The sequence below is a fragment of the Lolium rigidum genome, chromosome 2 (assembly GCF_022539505.1).
Source record: "Lolium rigidum isolate FL_2022 chromosome 2, APGP_CSIRO_Lrig_0.1, whole genome shotgun sequence".
In the NCBI taxonomy this organism is placed as follows: domain Eukaryota; kingdom Viridiplantae; phylum Streptophyta; class Magnoliopsida; order Poales; family Poaceae; genus Lolium; species Lolium rigidum.
Window position 1 is genome coordinate 11,057,758 of NC_061509.1, and position 22,929 is coordinate 11,080,686.

The following is a 22,929-nucleotide window of genomic DNA, read 5'->3' on the forward strand; positions in this document are numbered from 1 at the left end:
CCCCATCCCCACCTTGCTTCCCCTTGCGACACGTGGCGAGCAGGGAGACCACTTTCCAGGAATTTTCTAGCACCACAGCGTGCCACTTGTCGCGTGCGGAGCGAGTTGTCTTCCCTTCACGAAGGTCAGCCTTTTTTAACGATTTCGAAACGGTACGTCAAACTTTTGGTCGTTTGTTTCGTCGACCATTCCTTCGTTCCGCATGGGCTAAACTGGGCCAAAGCCCAGATACCTCGTCATAAACTCATAATGGAACCTGAACCCAGCAGTGAAACCGTGCCCCCAGAGCTCGTCATCCTCCTCCCCCGCTTGCACCCTCCGCCGCCGACCCGAGCCGAGCCGCCGATCACCCTCCGCCTCCCCCCGCTTCCAAGTCCTACGGAGATCGGAGGACCTCCAGTCCGCCGGCCTCCTCCCTCAGATCCACACAGTCGTCGGCAGGCCGCCGGCCGCCTGGTTGAGCAGAGGAGGGGGCGAGTCGGCAACGTTGCTCCGCGGTTGAGGCTATCGACATGGACGGATGTGGAGATGGAGATGGGTGTGTCGCTCTATGGCGGTGGCCCTGGTGAAAGCACGCCGCCTCAAGTTCATTTGCCCTCCACCTCAATCCTCCTTTTCCCATCTTCTCAGTATTGTGGCGATGCCATAGCAATGGTTTAAGCACAAGTTCAGTTTGCATCGCTTGAGGTGCTCCGAGTTGCACTTATAATGTTGAAAATAATTATTCCTATCTGAGCTCTGGGTTTTGTTGTTTGTGTTCGGAGGAGATCGCAATGGGGCGCACCAAGATCGAGATCAAGAGGATTGAGAAATCGTCGAACCAGGAGTGAACTTTGCGCAGCGCCAGGTTAGGTTCCCGAAGAAGGCGCGCGAGATCCGCATGCGATGTGACGGTGTGGTCGGCCTTGTCATCTTCTCCGTTGCCGACAAGCTCTATGATTTCTAGACTCTCAAGACCGCGTAAGTTCTCCACACTGTCTTTTATTTAGGACACAGTTTTCTTTGGAAGTGATCGCAAAGATGCAAAATGTTGGTCGCTTCTAGGCTGTCAAGGATCATGGATAAAGTCCAGACCAACTCCAGGAAGACACCGTGTGAAGCACAAGGTTCTTTTCTAATCCACTTCAGTAATCAAACAAACAAATTCAGAATTTGTAAACCCCTCAAATGTTTTCAGAGCAACTGTGTAGTGATCAACATGTTGCAGAAGGAGAACAAGAAACAAGCAGATCGAGCTTAGGCTTGAGCTTAGGCGACGCCGGGGAGGCTGTGGAGGTTAGGTGCTCTTGGTCGGCGCACCATGGCGGAGACGATGACCGGCTCCTGGAGCTTTTGTCCCTCGTCCCTTCCTTCGTCGATGCGGGGTGGACTCTGGCCCCGTCGTTGAGGGTCTGGGGGTGGTGCGGTGTGATTCCGGCGTCTGTCGTCGGTGGTTGCTTCCGCCTGTATAGGAGCTCTGTTCCTGCGGATCTTCAGGGGAGAGTTGCTGCCGAGGTTGTGTTGAGGCATGTGAAGGTGGGATCTGGTTGCTCTGGACCAGATTGGAAGTGGTTTGAGCTTGGCGTGTGTCGCCGGCCGATGTTCCTTCAGTGCGTAGCAGATCCTCTTCTCCGGAATTGGTGGCTATTGCGGCTCGTCAAAGCCTTCTGGCGAGGAGTTCCTCCGCTTCCAGGGTTCGTCATCGACGCTTTCTTCGCGGGCGTGCGCGCTGGTGGAGTTGCTGGTCCTTGGCGGGAGGTTGAAGATGGTGTTGGACCTCAGGCTCTCTTCCTGTATCCGTTCATAGTGTTCTTGTATTTCTTAGCGTTTGGTTGTTGTTTCCATGCTACTATGTGATGAATACAAGTTCTACTTTCAAAAAAAAAAGTTTGTGTATCAATGAAAGACTCCTACACTTGAAAATGTTGAGTTAGCATTTACTTCAGGAACAGTTGCACAGTTAGTAATGTATGCTCTCTCCTTGCATCTGATGTGAAATACATTCTCGTCGATCATTCTCGATCGAAAGTTTGGACTGTGACCAGCATGACATTTGCTCTTTGGTATGATGCCTTCAGAAATGTTATGTTTAGATTACTGTCTTTGCAAGGTAGTGTCTTTACCATTTTTATTGAAATGATATGCCACAGGGATGCTCGTACAAGGGAGGTTCTGAAAGTATTCTGAATGGATGGCCAGGTTGAGTCAGCTCAGCTAGAGACATCGGTCATGCCAGAGCAACCCATGGAGGAAGTAGAGGTCAAAGTTAAATCATCGAAGAAGGATAAGTTCCAGGGTGGTTCTTAGGACTTCTTCCAGAAATCTAGGAATGCCTTAATGGGAGTAGCCGATGCGTTGCGTCAGGTCGCAACAAAGGGGACATGACGAATTGCATGGAAAGAACGAGTGCCACCAAGTTTTTTGCATGCATCAAGGAGATTTGAGGTCTGTTTAATCCTTGATTGGATGACTTTATTGTGATAATGGCGTCCTCACACCCAAGCAAATGAAGATATTTGCATGCATCACTTAGATCAGTAGGTAAGCTAAAAGCATGTGCCTGAAGATAATGAAAAATTTATATGTTAGGTTTTTATCTGTGTTTGTCCGATGATTTAGAAATTCAAAGAATGCATATCTTGATTAGTCAAAAAAGTATAACTGTTTTTTCTCTTTATCGCTGAGTGCTCACTTTCTTGCATTCTTTATGGACACATGAAGTCAATGATTAGAGTTGAGCGTGTGGACAAAGGTGATTTCGTTGAAGTTTTTTTCTTGCATTCTTTGTGGACACATGTACACATAAGGATGGGTCGATGATTAGAGTTGAGCCATAGTGTGGACAAAGGTGATTCCATTGAAGTTCTTTGCCAGAAGAAATATGTGCTGTAAGAAAATGTGTATCCCCACTAACCAGTGTTTTGCATCTCTACTTCTCTACTACTAATAAAGGAGCATCTCTACTACTAATAAAGGAGCAAACATGAAATTTTCTAAACGCCCCCCACAAAACATACCAGACGTACAAAAACCGCACCATCAGGCCCACTAACCAGTGTTTTGCATTAGCCAAATCATTCTCTTTGGTGTGCACTTAGTAAATAAGTTTGACGGACTGATCTCTACTACTAATAAAGGAGCAAACATGAATTTTTCTAAACGCCCCCCACAAAACATACCAGACGTACTAAAACCGCACCATCAGGCCCACTAACCAGTGTTTCTCTACTACTAATAAAGGAGCAAACATGAATTTTTCTAAACGCCCCCCACAAAACATACCAGACGTACTAAAACCGCACCATCAGGCCCACTAACCAGTGTTTTGCATTAGCCAAATCATTCTCTTTGGTGTGCATCTCTATCTCTATCTCTACTACTGATAATCTCTACTACTAATAAAGGAGTAAACATGAATTTTTCTAAACGCCCCCCACAAAACATACCAGACGTACTAAAACCGCACCATCAGGCCCACTAACCAGTGTTTTGTATTAGCCAAATCATTCTCTTTGGTGTGCACTTAGTAAATAAGTTTGACAGACTGATACTCTGCCGCAGAGGAATATGCCAGCGGACGAAAAGTTCCGCAACCCTCGATCCAAAATTCACGGGAGCCCTCTTCCCACTTCCCTCACGGATTGCATCTCATATATAACAGAAAAAAGGGATTTTTGCTCACGGTCTCCCCGGCGAGATCCATCGGCGCCGGTCGCCATGCGCTCCTCCGGCACCCTACTCCCCGGCTAGGGCACAAGTGCGACGGCGCCGCGCCGGCAGGGCAGCAGCTTGATACCACCTGGCCTGCAGGATAGCAGCTTGACGCCTCCGCGCCGCCGCGTCGCCTTGGCCACGGCGAACGGCCCAATCCTGCCGGACACGATGTCCCGAACACGGTCGTCGGCCCACTCCGCGTGGCCACCACATCCTGCACCGACCGACGATGCCGCGTCTTCTGCCCCGAATTAGGTATTTATGTTTTATGCCGAATTTGAATATATCCTGATGCTCTGATGAACGACCTCTTCGTTGAGGATGACAATGGTTCAGAGACAACATCTCCCCTGCCCGTATCCGATGCATGTGGAGAATAAAGTTAGAAGGAATAGCTCATCACCAACCCGGTTCAGTATTTTAGCCAACCAGGAATTTCTAACACTCTTACCAGGTTCAATATTTTATCTCTTTTTGATGTGTATTGATCTACGGACTGCTGGCTCGCGAGGACACTTCGGCAGCCAAGGGAGGGGAGAGGATGGAGTCACAGATCGAGGTCATCAGTGGAGCACAGATCCTGAAACACAAAATCATGAAGAAAGATCAGGACCCATTCTCATCAATCAACCGACATCAGAAACCTCACTCCCTATCCATGAACGTATTTATGAAGGATATGACAAATTTAGTACAGGAATTAGTACAGGAACAAGTATAGAAGATTAACTTTTGAGTTTTCACATTCCTAGAATCATATGAAGATTGAAGCAGAAACAATCTTGTAGTTGGGCACCAATATAACAAGCAACAATTTGAGGTTTGAACATTATAATATTCTGATTTGTAATCATTCACTTTATACAGCTAGGCTTCACCTACAGGAAGGAAAGGACATTTGGGTTTGACAATTTAAAGATGGTTTAAGTAGATTCTGAATGATTTCTTGAAGAACCTGTGATGCTACATCGATGTTGCTTCGCGCATGTATCAGTCTACTCAATAATGCTAGTGCCTTCTTTTATATGTTAAAAAAACTAATGGTGTTCAAATCAGGAAAATAACCTATCTTATCTCTCTTAAGGCACACCATATTAATCTTGCCAATGGGCATGTGAAGGAAACATTATTCATGTTCACTGTCAGATTGAAGTAGCAAATACATGAAATATGTAAACACGGAGGTCATGTATACGTAAAAAAATTCTAAGAAATGAGGACTAAATAAGTTAGAAGACTCAAACCTGTTGGTCCGATTCAAGAAACAGTATTCTCTTTCATCTGATTCAAGACTCAAACCTCTTGGGAAATACTCATCTTGCATTTTTGATTCAGAACAACGCTATCGTTGTACAATCTCCAACAGGCTACGGAATGGAGCTTTGGCACCAACCGTTGAAGATCATTTTGCAGAAGCACTTATGAGATCCTCAATGCGCAGCGACACCAAGAAGTGCCAAAACTCGACCCAATCTTCTAAAACTAATGGGAGCACAATACCATGTCTTCTCCATCTGTCCAGAAAGGAAATCAGTGTAACTGAATTTATGAATACTCTTTTCAAGTAAGGACGATCAGATAATACAAAAATGGAGTATTTTACCTTTGACAGGGACACCTGTTGTTTCTGCATCCAACATGCACTCGAGATATGCTCAATAAGTTATCTATGTAAAAATAGAGCATCAGGACACAGTAGCATCACAACGACCAGGTTGGGAAGACAGTGCCTACAAGGGGATGGGGACGGCAGCGGCTGCACATGGACAAACAGATCGTGCGCCGTGGCGAGCTACTCCCGAATGCATTTTCATTATCTGGTAAGAAGATAGCACAAGAAAGAGCATAAACCAGAGGCATGCCAAAAATAATGATTGATCAACAAAAATATTTTAGATACCCTTTTCTTTAACACCTGCAAGTGCATATGCTCATGACACCTGGTGGAACTACTAATCCTATTCTTCAACACCCGTATTATCACATCAGCATGTAAATCAAGTTACAGTTTACATAATACTGAGCTAGATCATCTGCAAATATACCTCCCATCTTATCTAATTGTGGTGACCTTTGCCATCACCTGAAGGGCTTGTTGCACCTTTAGTTTTAGTAAGAATAACAGAGAAGGGTATTTAGCCCCAGCGCTACCCTCTTTCTTACAAATTCCAGTATTTTTATCTATTCCATTAGACATTAAAGTAGTCGAGGAAACATGATGACGGAATGGATGAAAGATAGTAAACAACATTGCTGTTGGAGTCCGTCAAACTGTTTCTAATAATCAGAAGCTTCTTGCCTGCTTTTGGCAGAGGAACATTGCTTTCAAAACTTTTCAAATGTTTGGATCAATATCATTGAGTTCCCACACATTTATATTAACCTCATATCTGGTCTTAACTCTGGGATATCAAGACAATTAACATATATCATTTACTAAAGAAACTGCAACGGTTTACCGTTTATGATTGACACAACTTTACTATTGTATTAAAGAAGACAGCTTTATATTGTTTCATGTTCTATCCATGTTCTTTCATCAACATGAACTTCACTGCCAAAAGATACTTTACCTCATGCCTTTGATGTGTACAAAGGCATCAAAGTACATATTCCACCTTCAGTTCTTCGCAGAAAAAAAAAGAGAAATACAAGTAATAACTTGCTGCATATTCTACTTTTACAATATTCAGAAGAACACTGACCTTTAAGGGTTTAGGATTGCTGCAAATAAATGATGAACTGAATATCCATGTGCACTCAAGTATCCAGCTCAATCCTGCAAGTCCATCGACAAGTTTTAGCTCTTGTGAAGCACTCTCAAATAGTTTTACGAAGTACATAGCTCTTTTCAGTAATTACCATAAGTGTTCTAACCCGTTTCAGTAGAACGGAAAATCTCAAATCACAGGGCAACAAACCATATGTGCATTCTTTTGTTCAATCATCAATCTGAATATACAAACTGACTTGCATAAATTTACATACAATTTCACAATCCCTGTGCTACATAAATTTACTGGTATAATGTTGGAAGAACTCAACACTTGAATGTCTTTTTCTTACAAAGGATTTAGCAGTACTTGTACTATCTAGTGCTACATTTTAGCATAATAACTCAACGCCAATTTCGTTGTGCAATTCATCCAAATCATCTGATGAGCCGCTCACCTGCTGACATTTTCCGGTAGTACCTTCCTCAAGAGTATTACTCCCTCTCTTTCCATTTTTCAAAATCATCCCAAGAATTACGTTGGCAAATCATCTTTCTCTGACCCTTCCCTATGACAACAAAAGACTCAGCTAGCTTTTCAAAAAGATGGCAGCAGGGAAGAACCTACAGGCGGTGGAGATGGGGATTGAGAATTTGAGATGCTGGTGGGAGGTCGCGGTGGAGATGGGGTTTAGTGGGAGGGCTCCTAATTTCGCGCAGGCACGACAGTGGTGCTGGGTCATGGGCAGGGGCGGCGTGGTGTTGGGCATAGAGGAGGAGGCGGTGGAGATGGGGATTGAGATGCTAGTGGCGGCGATGCTTGGGCACGGGCAGGGTCGGCGGTGGTGCTGGGGATCGAGGGGCCGTGGTGGAGATGGAGATTGAGGAGGTTGCGTCGGGGGTCATGGGAGGAGAGGATGCCCGTGAAAACATGTGGGACGGAGGGACGACGAAAACGGATGAAACGAGGGTGGGGAGAATAGGGATTACGTTTAGTCTTTTTAAGTAGTAGAGATTTATCATAAGACAAAGCTTAAGATGTTTTCATGGACTATTTAACTTTACATGTCTGTCGAACATCAAAATATGCGGGTGCTAAGAACCGAGTAGGTCATTATTATTTGTGCATTGTGGTACCAAAGCATTTGGAAATGTTGATTTACATCGTTGACGTTTTCATTGATTTATGAACCAGCCTTTATCTATATTTTATAGTTGCAGCCTTGCAAGTATACCAAGTTGATAGTGAATACATCTTCAAAATCTGTGCTAATTGTTCACTTTATATTTGGTAACTCATGTGTTATAGTGCTAGGAACAAAATCTAATATATTTTGCGCAGGTGGATGTTCGTAGCGACATGTGTTTTGGAGGGCTTCATCAGGCTTGTCCAAATGACCTTCTCTATACAGAGGATTTTTTTTGTTCTAAAATTGCGTTGTAATGTCATATTTAGTCTTTTTATTATATACTGTGTTAGACTAAAATCTTTTGGCGATGTTGCTTTCGAACAAAAACAATTTTGCATGATTGATTGTTTTTGAGGTGTCACCAAGGATGTCACGAAAACACGAGAAATGTTTGTGGTTTGTCAAATTGACCTTTTAATCAATGGCCTCGAGAACTAAACATGTTATTCGCTGTTAGAATAGCGGCAAGAAAGAACATGAGACAAAGTGTTAATGAGTATAGACGTGCGTGCACGTGCGATCTTACTAGTATCCATAAAGTGACATATAACATACGGGACTGATGTTTTGGCACATGGGAGCGTATGCTCCTTTTATTTTGAAATACATGTTAGATACATTTTAAAATGTCAAAAAAATTGAAACAAAAATTTCGCACGTACATCTTCATGTGCTACACGCTCACAAAATCGTTTCATGAAAAATTGACATGTCATGTGGCGTGTGTAAAAAAAGACAAAATTCGGTGCTGAAACAAAGACTTGTCACAAGATAAATTTTCTCCTTTTCGCTTAGACTACGAAATATATCATTTTTTCGTGAAACTTGACGAACACACATATATTATGGAGATGTACATGTAAATTTTTTTGTCAAATTTTTTTAACACTTAAAATATGTTTTTATGATAGAGGGATCATACACACCCGGGAGACGAATTGAGTTTCTGATAAGATACCCCTTTCTCTGATTTTCCGACATAATTGTAATCATATTCTATCTCATGAAGACCTGTTGGCAGCTTAATTACTTGGTAGTTAGAATCTGCCAAAGTTATTCTGCACAAATAAAGAGAATAAAAAACATGTTACTGTTAGAATCACCTCAAATTAACCTTGAATAAAATTAGTCGTAGTGCTTAATTAAGATGCAAATTAATTAGCCAAATACCTCATAAGAAAATCATGTTGGTGCACATAAAGTACTCCCCGCCAGTATGTTGCATATCAGTGGTTGGGTGTATCGACTTGAAACATGTGGCCAATGGTACCTGCCGCACCCCCTTGTCGAATGAATGGCTTCTCCTCCCACTCCATTGTTCTCGACGAGAATACAAGAAAAACGAATGTCGACGGTTTGCCATTCCTCTATGTGTACTTCCTCTTTAGCCAATTGATAGCAATCAGGGGAGGGATGGTTGGGAACATACTTGATCAAGAAGACCTTATAATTCGACGAGACAATAGGGTCGAACACAAGGTACATATCATGGTCCATCATGCAAGAGCTTATGATTTCATCTGCGCCTTCCATGCTTGGCGTGCACATGGGTGGAGGAGAAGGTAAGCATGTCCATTGGCGAGTGGTGGGGTTAAGCACCCTCGCCTCTTCCCCGCCAAGCAGGAGGAGGCCATTGCAGTGTTGCATGACCTTCAGGCTGCCGATGTTGTGGGTGTCTAAATAGTCGAACTGAGTATTAAACTTCTCTAACTGACTGTTCCTTTATCTCCTCGCACACCTGTCGCTCGTGCTTTTCTTTCCGCATGCCATGAAGCATGCAAGCCAATGGCAAGGCTAAAACAGCTCCCTTATTTTAGGAAGAGATGCGTTACCAGGTTAGTTTCCGGAGATAAGAAACCCGTGACTTGTTTTGTGGCCAAAAACTGGGAATGGTGTTTTGGCACATGGGAGCATATGCTCCCTTTATTTTGAAATGCATGTTACATACTTTTTGAAATTTCAAAAAATTGAAACGAAAAATTCGAACGTACATCTTCACGTGCTACGTGCTCACAAAGTTGTTTCATAAAAATCCAACTTGTCATGTGGCGTGTGTAAAAAAGACAAAATTCAATGCTGAAAATAAGGCTTTTCAGGAGATAAATTTTCTCTTTTTTACACAGACCACAAAACATATTGGTTCCTCGCGAAACTTGACGAACGTACATATATTATGGAGATGTACATGTAGAATTTTTTGTCAAATTTTTTCGACATTTCGAAATATAATTTTTTGATAGAGGGAGCATATACACCCGGGAGCCGAATTGAATTTCCGCCAAAAACTAGAAAATAATACGCCTTGTTCAATGGAACATAAAATACTTCCTTTATACCGAAATATAGTGCATATTAGGTTTCTGAAGCCAAACAATGTAAACTTTAACCAAGTTTATATAAAAAAATATTAATATCTAGGGATTTTTATTCTCGTGCCCCTGGTTCGTTAGTTGTACCCAGTTTTCCCCAGCCGCTTAACTTTTTCTCAGTTTTGCATTCCTCTACTTTGAAACCCCTCGCAGACGCTCGGACGGGAGGGTTGTCGTCTGGTTAGAGGCCTTGACCGTTACCGGTGACGGCTAGGGAGCCGCGGTGGTTGTGAATTGACCGTTGCTTTTAAATTATGATGACTGTTGACCCAATGAGACACGTCGGACTGGAGGAGCTCACCCAAAGTTTTCCCTTCCGCTCGAGACTGGAGGAGCTCACACACCGTCCCTCCGCCGCCACGCCATCCTGCCCTCCTACCTTATGGCATCGTCCGCCGCCGAGCCGCCCCTACCACCACCCCCGGGAGGCAGAGAGGGCTCCGCCTCCACCAAATCTAGATCTACCCATGTCGCGGTAGAGTTTGCACATCCGTCTGGTGTGCCGATTCTTCCCCTCAACCGCGGAGAAGATTGGGTATCGGAGGGATCTAACGCATGGATTCCATCTGGGTAAGCATCGTCTGCCTATTTGAATTAACAGTAGGCAGTTTTGTAGCGCCAATGGTTGTTGCTCAACTAATTGCGTTGCTTTTCGAATAGGATTGATCCAGCGCTGACTTTTCGGCTGGTGATTAGGCTGGATTCTAGCTTTACGTGTGATTCTAAACGCCATATGAATGGATTTTACATCCCTGCGGTGGTTGCAACCACCATCTCGTTGAGGGATTTGAAAGCTAACATCTACGATAAGTACTCCTGGAGCTCTCGCGATGCAGTTCATTTCGAATATTTTAACAGCACGGAGCAAAGATTGGTTCCACTAATTTCCGGCGACGATCTGAGAATTCTTTTTTCCTTTGAATGCTTCTTGACGTTTCGGTAAAATTCGTATCCATGTGGATAGGGGCCAGGCATCATCTGGTGTTGGGGCATCATCAGGTGGTCGGGCATCATGTCTCTCTACTGTTGCTCCCTCTACTAATAGTGTGCACCGCGGCGCTCCTTATAGGTCCACAGCAGCACCATCTATCCCCAGTGCTAGTGGTAGCCAGATTGTTCCTGCGGTCGATGTGGAGGACGATGCAGAGATTGATGATCAGTCTCCTCAAGATGATGAGGATGAGTTGATATTTCCTGAATTGGTAGATCGATGCAGTTAGCAGGCAATGGAGGATCAATACATGGAAGATATTGCTTTTGGTGCCAGATTTGATGACACTGATGATGAAGAGAAGGATGAGAACAATGACAACTTTGTTTTAGCCGATTACGAAGGTGATGACTTGCCAACAATTGAGTGGAACAGGGCGGATCCTTAGCTTGCAGAAGGCACCGTATTTCAAACGATGATGGACTACCATAATGCAATTACTACATATTGCCTTCTCGCTAAGAATAATTATGAGGTTATTAAAAGTGAGCCAGGTAGGTTCACAGCTAAATGCCCATACAAGAGGTGTAGGTGGAGGCTGCATGTATCCACAATGCTCAGAAGCACCTTGGTTCAGGTACTACGCCAACCAGTTGTGTATTTTAGATCACCGTGTATAATTTGTTAACTGTTACTGACATTCCTTATCATTATGTTTCAAATAAAGAAGAATGAGTACGTCCATAATTGTCCACCTCGAGGGGGAGCACCAGAGGTGAAAACAAAGCTAGCGAAGACTAGGTGGTTGGCAAATGCAATCATAGATTGGCTAAGAGAAACTCCTTCACTTGGTCCAACAGCACTCATCAAGAAAAAGATGCTTGAGAAGTTTGATATAAAAATACCTTACATGCGGATGTTCTATGCAAAGGAAATGACTCTTGACAAGATCAATGGTCCATGGAATGAAAGCTTTCAGTTGCTTTACACTTTCAAAGCTGAAGTGGAGATGACTAGTCTGGGCAGTGTTGTAGCGATAGACAAGCATGCCGTTCCCTACAAATTGAAAAGCGGGAGGGTAATGCAGAAGGAATGTTTTAGAAGGGCTTTTGTTTGTTTCAAACCTTGCTGGAAAGGCTTTTCTGGACGATTGCAGACCTTATTTGGCAGTGGATGCAACAACTCTTCATGGCAGGTTTAAAGGACAGCTAGTTGTTGCTACTGCAGTTGATGGACACAATTGGATGTTCCCTGTTGCTTATGGAGTTTTGGAGGTTGAGTCAGAGGAAAGTTGGACTTGGTTTCTGCAGAATTTGCGCGACCTTATAGGTCATCCACCAGGACTTGCTATCCACACAGACGCTTGCAAAGGTTTGGAGAGTGCAGTAGAAGCAGTATTCCCTGGAGTGGAGCATAGGGAATGTATGCGACACTTGGTACATAATTTTACAAAAAAATTCAAGGGTAAAGTTTTGCTGACAACCTATGGCCAGCTTCATACACATGCAGCACTAGGAAGCATCTGTTTCATTTGGATGTGTTGTATAAAAAAAAACCTGGGGTGAAGGAGTAGTTGGATGAACATCATGGTAGGGTGTGGTCAAGAAGCCAATTCAATGAAATTTGCAAGATAGACTATGTAACAAATAACCTTGCGGAGATTTCCAATTCAAAGGTCAAGTCATTGAAAGGCCTTATGATGCGGCAAATATTTGATAAAATTAGGCAGATGATCATGATAAAGATCGATCTGCGTCAAAGAATTGCATCCACAAAATATGCTGGCCATCTCATGCTCCCATCTTTGATTAAATCTTTGCACGCCAGGGCAAAATAATTGAAGATGCAATGCATCAGAAAAGGAATGGAGGCTGAGGTAACCTACACTGACAGTAAAAACAGGCAGTGGAGGTATCCAGTGAGTTTGGTTGATAGGACATGCCATTGTAGGGGATGGCAGATCCATGGGATACCCTGCATACACGCATTGTTTTTCATGAGTATTATAGGGGGTGAAGAAGGTGAAGTTGATCAGTATGTGTCAGAGTATTTCTCTGTTGCCAAATTTAGGGCTGCATATGCTATGAATGTTCCTACCTTGTTGGGAAAAGACCAATGGATGAAAGTCGATCCAGCTTCAAACTGTACTCTCCAGTTTTGACTAGACCAGCAGGTAGGCCGAGGAACAATATGATCATAGCTAGTGCAGAGGGTGGTGCACCAATTCGAAAAGGTAAGTGCAAACATTGTGGAATCCCTGGACACATTGCTAGGCTTTGTAAAAATCCAGTTGACCCAGCTTTTGGAATGGAAGATCAGGCTGGAGCAGCAAAATGCAGAGGAGAATGAAGCAGCAATTCAACATGAGGAGATTGAACCGATGGATCGAGAGCTGCTTGAACCGATGGATCGAGAGCAGAGGGAACAGATGGATCGAGAGCTGCTTGAACCGATGGATCGAGAGCAGAAGGAACGGATGGAGAGAGATTACCTTGATTTTATGATTGGCCAGATGAGTGACAACTTGGAAGAGCAGATTGCAGAAGAAAAAGCACAAGCTTCGTAGAAGAAGAAGAACAAGAAAGAGGGCAAAAGGAAGGTAGACACCGGTAATATCCCTGCTAGGGTTACCCGAATTAAGGTGGTGGCCCCAGCGAGTCACACCAGGAGCAAGAGAAAGATTTTATTCTAAACAACTAATTTGAATTTGTATGAACAATTTGTATTGGGGATCCCTTTTTTAATACCACTAGATTAAGCATAAGTATATTTTAAAATGGTATAAATTCACTATTGTAGATATAAATAATTTTCTCAATAAATTTGATCAAAGTTTATGTTGTTTGACTTTCGCAGAGCACTATATAATAAGGAAATGCTCACCTTTAGGCGGAGTATCGCGCCCCCGCTCCCGTCGCTCTCCACACATTCATTTTTAGGAGACAACGATGGTGGTAGGCCACCACCACAAACTCATGGAAAATGCTTGCTATTATCCCACCGATCGACCGCGAAAGATCAACCGTTCCAGGCTAGCCACGTCCCTCGATATAGGTGTTGGCGTCAGAAACCCACCGGCGGGCAGCGACTGGCCAACACGGTAGAGCCGGGAATGACTAGGGCTGCGGCTGGCCCCAGTCCCTCAGAGCGACGGCCCGCAAAGCCTCCTGGTCGCGCGCCGATGCCGGGTCGCAAGGGCGTGCCACCTGACCTATACCCGGTCGGGAAGGTGTGGATGATGCCTCGCTTAGTTTCCTGCAGGGCACACACGTACACGTTAAATACGAGCCTCGATCGGCTCTCGGGTTGTCCTCGTAAATCGGCTCGGGGAGCCGATTCACCCATGATTCGTCCAAGGTGGCCGAATATATGGTGGTCCTCGCTTGATCAATATAAAGCGTATGAGATCCACGACGATCTAGGGTTTTCACCGCATAATCGGATCATCCTACTCACGATTGGGCCTCGCGCTCACGCACGGTAAACGTAAGCCAGCCCTAGACAAGGCCTAAAAACCAACACTAGGTTGATCCTCGGAACGTCCCGTCTAGGGGCAGCAAACTACACCTTGCATGCCGCTGGATCCTCCAACCCTTTGTAAGGCCTAACTATTGCGGATATTAAACTAATCCTTGATGAATCAAGGATCGACCATAACGGATCAGATCTACTAAATAAAGATCAAGCGGGGTGCCGCCCCTGCACCCATGATGAGGCACAAGGACGGCTAGACGCGCTAGGATTGCACTACGCAAGCATATGATGCTAAGAACGATGCTAACCCTAACGCGTCTACGATAACTACGTTGCTCGCCATCAAAAACGCTTCAGTACGAGCAACGCGTGAACAACTAGGCAGGCTTGTGCTGCCTAGATCGCAAGATGCGATCTAGGCAGCATGATGCTTACCGGAGGAACCCTCGAGACGAAGGAGTTGGCGATGCGCCGAGATTGGTTTGTGTTGAACGTTGGTTGTTGTTTATTCCATAAACCCTAGGTACATATTTATAGTCCAAACGGACTTTCTAATGTGGACGTGCACCAAACCGTGCACGAGATAGATTCTAACTTTACGTAACCTACTACACAAAGATACGTGGGCTAACTAGCCCAACTTGGTAAAAAAGGCCGATTCTCTATGTGTCTCCACGCATATATCTTCAAGCTCGTCTTGATCGCAGCCCACCTCTGACTTGGTCAAATTCTGGTGATAACACATGCCCCCCTGGTTTTGGAAATGACATTTCCAAAATCATTACACTTTTTTCCTCGCCGGGTCACGTCGTGGCAGAGCAGAACTGCCGCAGTATACCTCATGACGACGTCTTGCCTCCACACCTTCTCTGCACGATTTGACGGTTCGGGCACCACGTCCTTGGAAACTGCTTGGGCATTAAACTCCCACTATATCCCCGTTATTTAACCACTCCGCACAGTTTATTCCTGCATCTCCTTCGCATCAGCCCCAAAAAACCCTCCTGCACCACCATGTCCTCTTCTTCCTCTGCCTCATCGGGCTCTCCCATCGAGTATTCCTCTTCCCGCGAGCCGACGCCGGAATGGAATCCGGAGGAAGCTCACGCGGCCAACATTCGCCGCGCCATCGAGGCCGGGGATGAGCCAAGCCACGACTTCTCCACCTGGTCAGAGGACGACCAGTCTCTGACCGACGGGGAGATCGACCTCTCCTTCCTTGCCAGGGAGGAGGCGGTGGAGGAAAGCGACGACGACCACCTTCCCTGGGACGGGGCCCCCTCCTCAGAAGAGGAGAGGCCGGAGGAGGAGGAAGAAGATGACAGCTCCTCCGACGAGCCGCCGGCCAAGCGCCACTGCCCCTGGCCCGGCAACCTCAGCGATTTTGACAGCGACGACGACGGCGCTGATGAAGAAGACGAGGACAACGAAGGTCCTGCCGGCGGTCGCTACAGCAGCGACGACGAGCCGGCTGGGAGCAGCGCCGACGACGGCGATGATGGCGACGACGACGAAGGCAGCAACGGCCCCTAGATAGGATCTTAGCTCAGGGCCATCAGTAGTAGATGGGCAATGTATCCCCTAGGATCTCCCTTTGAGAGCAATCAGCTCTTTATGTAAGAACTCTAGTTAATCAATGGAGAACTTCCCCAACTCGATCCTGTCGTCCTTTTTCATTATAATTTAGCCGATTGCTCTTTATACCGTACTTGCCGATTGCCAAACTGGTCGGCGCTTTAAGGAGCCGATGGCAACGCATCGGACTCTCATGATAAACTCGGGGTAGATCCATCCAGACCTCCACCCCTAGGACGAGCCGCAATCGCGCAAATCCTAGATCCTGGAAATGCAAACTCAACCACACGGACTAATGGACCTCAGCGGCATTCTCATCTACCAGAACCTTTTCGCCACTGTCCTAGTAATGCCTCATCTCTTCGTAGTCTCGCGTGGTCCAAAGTCCGTCAGCGATCGTTGCTTCCTCCCATTACCTCCAGCCCTTCCCGTCTGCAATAACTCACCCCCTCTTGACGAGTTACGATGCAGAGCAAACCGATTTTAACCAAATCGGCTCTATAGAACAAGGAATCCTTGAAGGACGAGCTGCCCCCCGAGCCTTAGCTCAGGCGAGGATAAAAGCAGACAAGCTGATTGAGCCATTATCGGCTTCCCAACTGTATCACTGCGTTAGGCTCAAGGAGCCAGCCTTTGGCAAATTTTGGAAGGGTCAGCAGTTCCCTTGAACCGAGGATCCACCTTGCTGTCTTAATTAGCTCATCCTCTTGGGCGAACTGATGCAGCTTCTGGAGCGAATAGCTCGGCTAGAATGATTCGGCTCTTCAAGATCATCGGCTGTTCTCATGACCCTAGACTGATCCGCAAGCTTGCGCTAACACTGCCGATTTGGTGATGGATGCTCTGTGAAACTCACCAAACCCCTTGAGTCGCTGGCCAAGCGTCGGCTTTGCCCCATGAGTCCTTAACAAGATTACGAGCCCTACTAGCCAATCCAGCAGGCTGGCCATCTGGTTCCGGTAGGTGCTCATCACAAAGCCCCGTGCGTGTCGCTCAATTGGTTTGTATGTAGACACTGATGTTTCTGGTGACCACAGCATCATTCTTCAGGCAAGCTGAGATGTAGGGCTAGCCGACTGGGAAAAGATCGGCTTCCTATAATGAAGGACCCTTCAGGGTCAACTGTCTCCCTGAGCTTCTTCCGTTCAAGTCCCGCGTCTTTGACAGGCTGATGCAGCCCTTGGTGAAGATGTTTCCCCACGTTTTCCCCCCTTTCGGCCGTGACATGTCGCAGCCAATCGCCCCATCATTGACCATTCTCCTGATTCCGGAAGAGACATACTGCTTCACGGGCTGCGACCCGACATTGTCAGTGGAGCCTCGCTGCCTGATGACTGCCCGATGGCCGTGCATCGGCTGTGCTCAGAAGTTTTGATGTCTTCGATTTTTTGTGGCCGATTTGTTTATGTATCGGCCCCCACACTTGAGCTGTTCTGCTGGAAGCTTGACATCCGTCCCCAACTCCGTTCCATCCCTCTGTGTGCCCCCCCGAGCCGATTTTATCAAGTGATTGATGGTATCGGCTCTTCAGGCAGTCCCTGCTGGGTCAAATATCAATCCCAGGCCGAATAGGTGGTGGGGATAATTTTGGCCGATTGCTGGAATCGGCCTCCACATTGCTTGCCCGGTGAAGGTTTTATGATGTTCTTCCACAAACCCCTGGGGCCGATCGCAAGGATCAGCCTCGACATATTTGTCCATCGATGTTGTTCCCGTTATACGGTCAGCCCGGTGGATAGAACTAACCTTACCCCGTTCTTTGTCACATCGATGCGTTCGCAGTCGTCCAAATTGATGCCCGAGAGCGGTTCTTGACCTGATGCCTCCCAAATACCCATGCCGGCTGTTGAAATCTCGACTGAGTCATCGGCGTGGACGACCTCCACTTCATCTCCATCCCACTGTATCAGGCATTGGTGCATCGTGGATGGGATGCAACAATTGGCGTGGATCCAATCCCTCCCTAATATTACAGCATAGGTACTTTTGCTGTCGACAACAAAGAACGTCGTAGGGATAGTCTTCCTTCCTACGGTCAGATCTACATTCAGAACACCTTGCGCGTCAGATGCTTGGCCATTGAAATCGCTCAACGTTACATTGGTTTTGATCAAATCCAAGCTGGAGCGTCCCAACCGCCGTAGCATGGAGTATGGCATAATGTTGACTGCCGCTCCGGTGTCTACCAACATCTTATTGACAAGCTGCCCATTGATGTAACCTCGTAAATACAGGGCCTTAAGATGCCTGTAACTCCTTTCTCGCGGCTTCTCGAAGATGACCGGCCGTGGGCCGCAGTCCGCTTATGCCACGGGTGCTTCATATAACCTTGGAGCGCTAAATTCCGCAGGAAGGATAAAAACCATGTTGGTCCCAGCCGATGTTTTATCATCGGCTTTCCTTGCCTAGGGCGCCACTCTTTCCTTTGTGGCAGACCCTCTTCATCCAGGGTTCGCTGAATTTTGGCGGCCGTGTCAGGCCGCGCCTTCCTCAACGCGTGCAGATATACCCTTTCGGCTTCTTCCAACGCACGTAATCGCTGGACCCTTCGTTTCTGGGAGCGGCTGAGTCCGTCAGGACACCATCTTGGCCGATGATACTTGTCGTCTTCATCACCGTCCTCTAGTTCCTCGTGATCCTCTTCCTGAACGGACTCGGTACGCTTGCTCCGAGGCGGGAGAGGCCCTAGACGCTCGAACACAGACACCTTAGCTGTACCCTTCTCCTTTCGTTTACATTGTGGGCAATTGCCGATTGTTGGTAATCGGCTCATTCCGGTATCCCAGCAGTGTCTGAAGAAAGGGCAGTCCCAGTGCCTATCCACGTTGTCCGGCTCCTCAGACCTCCCTCTGGCGCGACGTTCGGACCCGTCGTCGTGGCCGCTGTTTTGACGATACCTCCTGTTTGCGCCGAACCGACGATATCCTTCATCGTCGTCATCGTAGCGGCGATGTCGGCCATATGGCTGTTCATATTTGCTGAGGAGATGCTCGGGCGACGGGTGTGGATGCCTTGCGTTTCCCACCTCCTCCTCGGCCAGGTACCGTTTATCGTCGTCCTGGGGCCGGTCACGTGGAACGGCCTCGTCCTTTTCTTTGCCACGAGCGTGGCTGCCCTTTGCTTTGTCTGCGTCGTGGCGAATCACGAACCCTGCCATATTGGCATCGAACGAGAACCCTGGTTCCCTTATGGAGTGGCTGAGGTCGACCGTGTTGACGCCATGGGAGCGGGCGTCGTAGGAAGAGCCGATGAGGTCGGCTTCACGGAGGGCCTTGACTTTGCCATTCCGATCCTCGTACTCGACCGGGGTGTTTTTCGCCATCTCTGATGTGGATGGTGAGATGGTTGTCGTTGAAGATGTGTCGTTGAAGATGGTCCCACCGAGCGTGCCAGAATGTGTTGGCGTCAGAAACCCACCGGCGGGCAGCGACTGGCCAACACGGTAGAGCCGGGAATGACTAGGGCTGCGGCTGGCCCCAGTCCCTCAGAGCGACGGCCCGCAAAGCCTCCTCGGTCGCGCGCCGATGCTCGGGTCGCAAGGGCGTGCCACCCGACCTATACCTGGTCGTGGAAGGTGTGGATGATGCCTCGCTTAGTTTCTCCGCAGGCACACACGTACACGTTAAATACGAGCCTCGATCGGCTCTCAGTTGTCTCCGTGAATCGGCTCGTGGAGCCGATTCACCCATGATTCGTCCAAGGTGGCCGAATATATGGTGGTCCTGCTTGATCAATATAAAGCGTATGAGATCCACGACGATCTAGGGTTTTCACCGCATAATCGGATCATCCTACTCACGATTGGGCCTCGCGCTCACGCACGGTAAACGTAAGCCAGCCCTAGACAAGGCCTAAAAACCAACACTAGGTTGATCCTCGGAACGTCCCGTCTAGGGGCAGCAAACTACACCCCGCATGCCGCTGGATCCTCCAACCCTTTGTAAGGCCGAACTATTGCGGATATTAAACTAATCCTTGATGAATCAAGGATCGACCATAACGGATCAGATCTACTAAATAAAGATCAAGCGGGTGCCGCCCCGCACCCATGATGAGGCACAAGGACGGCTAGACGCGCTAGGATTGCACTACGCAAGCATATGATGCTAAGAACGATGCTAACCCTAACGCGTCTACGATAACTACGTTGCTCGCCATCAAAAACGCTTCAGTACGAGCAACGCGTGAACAACTAGGCAGGCTTGTGCTGCCTAGATCGCAAGATGCGATCTAGGCAGCATGATGCTTACCGGAGGAACCCTCGAGACGAAGGAGTTGGCGATGCGCCGAGATTGGTTTGTGTTGAACGTTGGTTGTTGTTTATTCCATAAACCCTAGGTACATATTTATAGTCCAGCGGACTTTCTAATGTGGACGTGCACCAAACCGTGCACGAGATAGATTCTAACTTTTACGTAACCTACTACACAAAGATACGTGGGCTAACTAGCCCAACTTGATACACAAGGCCGATTCTCTATGTGTCTCCACGCATATATCTTCAAGCTCGTCTTGATCGCGGCCCACCTCTGACTTGGTCAAATTCTGGTGATAACAATAGGAAACCAGTGCGACGTGGGGCCTCCCTAGTTGCTTTACCTTTTTATATTCTGCATCCCTACCTTATCTTCTTCCTATTCTCTTGTGTGAACACAACTGCTTGCCTCCAATTCCCCGTCGTTGCCTCCATGGATTCTGATACGTCTCCAACGTATCGATAATTTCTTATGTTCCATGCTACTTTATTGATGATACCTACATGTTTTATGCACACTTTATGTCATATTTATGCGTTTTCTGGAACTAACCTATTAACAAGATGCCGAAGTGCCGCTTCCTGTTTTCGCTGTTTTTGGTTTCGAAATCCTAGTCACGAAATATTCTCGGAATTGGACGAAATCAACGCCTAGTGTTCCTATTTTGCCCGGAAGCATCCGGAACACCCGAGAGCCGCCGGAGGAGGGCCCCGTGGGCCCCGGATGATAGGGTGGCGTGGCTCGGGCCCCGGCCGCGCCAGCCTCATGGTGTCGTCGCCCCTTCGACCTTCCGACGCTGCCCTTTCGCCTATATAAAGCCCCCGCATCGAAAACCCTTACGGAGGAAGCCACGGTACGCGAAACCTTCCGGAGCCGCCGCCATCGCGAAGCCAAGATCCGGGGGACAGGAGTCTCCGTTCCGGCACCCCGCCGGACGGGGAAGTGCCCCGGAAGGCTTCTCCATCGACACCGCTGCCATCTCCACCGCCATCTTCATCACCGCTGCCGCTCCCATGAAGAGGGAGTAGTTCTCCATCGAGGCTCTGGGCTGTACCGGTAGCTATGTGGTTCATCTCTCTCCTATGTACTTCAATACAATAATCTCATGAGCTGCCTTACATGATTGAGATTCATATGATGATGCTTGTAATCTAGATGTCATTGTGCTAGTCAAGTGAGTTTTACTTATGTGATCTCCTGGAGACTCCTTGTCCCACGTGTGTAAAGGTGACAAGTGTGTGCACCGTGTGGGTCTCTTAGGCTATATTTCACGTAATACTTATTCACCGTTATGAATGGCATAGTGAAGTGCTTATTTATATCTCTTTATGATTGCAATGTGTTTTGTATCACAATTAATCTATGTGCTACTCTAGCAATGTTATTAAAGTAGTTTTATTCCTCCCGCACGATGTAATGGTGACAAGTGTGTGCATCCGTGTTAGTACTTGGTTTATGCTATGATCATGATCTCTTGTAGATTGCGAAGTTAACTATTGCTATGATAGTATTGATGTGTATTATTCCTCCTACATAAGCATGAAGGTGACAGTGTGCATGCTATGTTAGTACTTGGTTTAGTCATGTCGATCTATCTTACACTCTAAGGTTATTTAAATATGAACATTGAATTGTGGAGCTTGTTAACTCCGGCATTGAGGGTTCGTGTAATCCTACGCAATGTGTTCATCATCCAACAAGAGAGTGTAGAGTATGCATTTATCTATTCCGTTATGTGATCAAAGTTGAGAGTGTCCACTAGTGAAAGTCTATTCCCTAGGCCTTGTTCCTAAATATCGCTATCACCGCTTGTTACCGTTTTATCGAATTACTATCGCTGCGTTACTACCGCATGTTTGCTTCCTCGCAATATTACTACCATCAACCGCACGCCGACGAGCTATTTTCCGGCGCTCGTACTCATCGCTTCATATTCATTCATACCACTTGTATTTCACTATCTCTTCGCCGAACTAGTACACCTATTAGGTGTGTTGGGGACACAAGAGACTTCTTGCTTTGTGGTTGCAGTGGTTGCATGAGAGGGATATCTTTGACCTCTTCCTCCCCGAGTTCGATAAACCTTGGGTAATCCACTTAAGGGAAACTTGCCGCTGTTCTACAAACCTCTGCTCTTGGAGGCCCAACACTGTCTACAAGAATAGAAGCACCCGTATACATCAAGCACTTTTCCGGCGCCGTTGCCGGGAGGAAAGGTAAAAGGCACTCATACTCCGGTTCCGGTAACAAGTACTTTTCTCGGCGCCATTGTGTGTGTGCTCGAAGCTATTTCCTTTAGACTCGCAATTGCGACATTTGGTTTCTTGTTTACACTAGTTAGGCATAATGGACAACAATGACCTTTTTATTCTATTTCCTGATTTAAGACATGGATGGTTTGATGCGAAAATTAAAAAACCCATGGAACATATTAGTATGAATGCTTTGAACACCATTGTTGTTAATGATATGGAAAATTCTAAGCTTGGGGAAGCTGGCTTTGATGAGCATGATATTTTTAGTCCCCCAAGCATTGAGGAGAAAATTTACTTTGATGATACTTTGCCTCCCATTTATGATGATTATAATGATAGTAGTCTTTTGTTACCACCTGTTATGGAGGATAAATTTGATTATGATTACAATATACCTCCGATATTTGATAGCTACTTTGTTGAATTTGCTCCCACTACGATTAATAAGAATGACTATGGTTATGTTGGGAGTA